This window comes from Cyanistes caeruleus, chromosome 35 (assembly GCF_971803275.1).
Source record: "Cyanistes caeruleus chromosome 35, bCyaCae1.hap1.1, whole genome shotgun sequence".
Classification (NCBI taxonomy): domain Eukaryota; kingdom Metazoa; phylum Chordata; class Aves; order Passeriformes; family Paridae; genus Cyanistes; species Cyanistes caeruleus.
In genome coordinates, this window is record NC_141736.1 from 1,552,022 (window position 1) to 1,554,679 (window position 2,658).

The window sequence follows — 2,658 nt, forward strand, 5'->3', positions numbered from 1 at the left end:
TTAACCAACACTCAGCATAAATTAACTGCTCAGGGTCTAGGCCATCACTTGTTCTTAGATATTGCCTTAACTGGGTGCACATCCATAGATATTTTGTTCTGCACCATGGCTAGCCTCCTTCTATATTTAGCTTGGGCCAGACCTCCAGACTATAATGTATCATTTTTATCTTATCAAGATCTTTTGTAAATTCACAACTCTCCCATTGGTCTAATAGCTGCCCAAGGGGGCTGCTAGGGGAAATATTCTCCACTTTCTGTTCTCTCCTGCCCTTGATCGTTGCTCTCTTACTATAACACTTCCCCATTCCTTTTCACACCTCACTTTTCACATCTTTACTCAAACAGAAAATTACAAACCAGTAACTCAACAACTGGGCCTTTCCCTAAAATTTTAAGGTGCCCCTTCCCAAACAGAAAATTACAACTCACCTTCTGTCATGGAGTTACTTTACCTTTAAGAGAGTTGGAGTTGCTGGGAAGTGCTTGGAGTCTTTTCTCCTGACCAATTATCGGTCATTGCTGGGAATTGACAGCAGTTTAGGCCATTGAAAAATGGGATCAACTTGTGAACCCTACCTTAAAATGTAAAAGCAGAGCTCTCTGAGTTCTCTTTGTTTTCTGGCTGTGGAGGGTGGCTGAGCTCCAGGCCTCCCGTCCCTGCCCAGGCCATGCGGCCGGGCGGGGATGGGGCCGGGCCTGCCCCTGGCCGGGAGATGGGGGGGCCTGGGGAAGGTTTTCCTCGGGCCCGGGCCGGGCCGAGCCGATCTCTGGCTCGGCTGCAGGTTTTGCTGTAACTAATTCACTAGAAACTGCCCAGTGAAGAAAGAGAGAGGCCCTGGACTTGCAGCGGGTTAGAACAGCGACTCCACGCTCCAGAGCAGCCATGAAGAACTTTCCATCGCAGACGGCTCCAGCTCCTGTTCAGCAGAGATCCTCGAACCATCTACAAAAGCCTGGGCAAGATGTTAACTCTTTCATTACCCAGATGAGACTTACGGATTAATCTTTTTATCCAGAGAGAGAGAAAGAGAGAGATCAACATGAAAAGAGACTTTATAAACTACCAGTGACAAGAAAGAAAAGAAGCTTCAGGAAAGGCAGAGAATTAAGAAGATGCTTTAATTAAACTGAAATATCTCTCTGTTAAAACTATGGAGATAGACAATGAAGTCCTGAAAAGAACTCCTTTAATTCATGATATAAGATCTAGAGAGGAATAGTGTTCAAAGTGTAAATTTGAGTAAAGAGTAATTATAGTATAGTGAAGTGCTGGGAGATTAAAAGCCTTGAGAGGCAATGAGAAAACTGTTGAGAGATTTGAAGCCCTGAGAGGCCATGAGAAAACTGTTTTCTGGTGAAGCTCACAGAAACAGATGAAGAAGACTTTTTTTGCCTTTGAATAACTTATCCTTAAAAATGCTATCTCTAGACGCATGGCCCATACATACTTCAGAGTGATGTGAAAATGGGAGGAGTGAACTCTAATAATAGCAGCTCTGAGCAGCTAACATTAGGACAATAGAAAACTATAACAAAAATAGTTTTCTTGTGAGAAACTCCATAAATTAACAGGAAGAAACTTCTGTTTCTCTATAAAGAGTGGTAAAAAGACTAGCAAGAATTGGGACTGTTTTAACCATCAGAGTTCCAGAGTTTTTGTCTCTGTTGTCATGTGAACAAGGGAATAGTGGGTAGATAGGGGATGGAAAGGTTTTTCTGGAAGTTTATTCTGGTGTTCTTATTATTGTGGTTTGTCAATAAACTTTCTTTTTTTTTCCCTTTTAAGTATGCCTGTTTTGCTCTTACTCTAATCCGTATCTCACAGCAAGAAGTAAGTAATTTTCTTAGTTAGTGGTTTAAAACCACGACACCTTCCCAGTTTCCAGATGTCAGTTTGTCAGAGGCATTTGGCACTACAAGAGAAGCCTGCTTTCTAGGTCAGGACAGCGTGGATCTGGGAGGAATCCTGCTCCGTTCGTAATTTTCGAAGGCAGAAGCCCGCTCGCTGCCACAGGCCCCTGGACAAGAACAGCAGCTCTTTTCCAGGGGAAACAAAACTCATCCACCCCCCACCAGGTTCCTGATGTCAGTTAAATGTCAGAGGCATTTAGCACTCCAAGGGCATCTCGATTTCTATGTGGGGGTGGCTTGGGCCCGGGAGGAATCCTGCTCCATTCATAATATTCCGAGGCAGAAGCTCGGTTGCAGCCACGGGTTCCTGGACACTAACAGCAGCCCTTTTTCATGTTATAAAAACTCACCCCCACAGGTTCCTGATCTCAGAGGTGACTGGCACTCAAAGAGCAGCCTGGCTTCTAGGTGGGGATGGATTGGATCCGGGAGGAATCCTGCTCCATTCGCAATTTTCGGAGGGAAAAGCCTGCTTGTGTCCATGGGCCCCTGGACACGAACAGCGGCCCATTTCCAGGGGAAAGAAAACTAAACCCCCAGGTTCCTGATTTCAGTTTGTCAGAGGTGTTTGGCACTCTAAGGGCAGCTTGAGTTCTAGGTGGGGGTGGATTGGGTCTGGAAGTGTCCTGGTTTAGGGCAAATTTGGGAGAAAGCCTCCAACGGGTGCCCCCCCTAGGAAGCAAACCCACGTGGCCCCTTTCTGCCACCCCCCAAACGGTTCGGGAAGAGATTTCTCTGAGAGAAG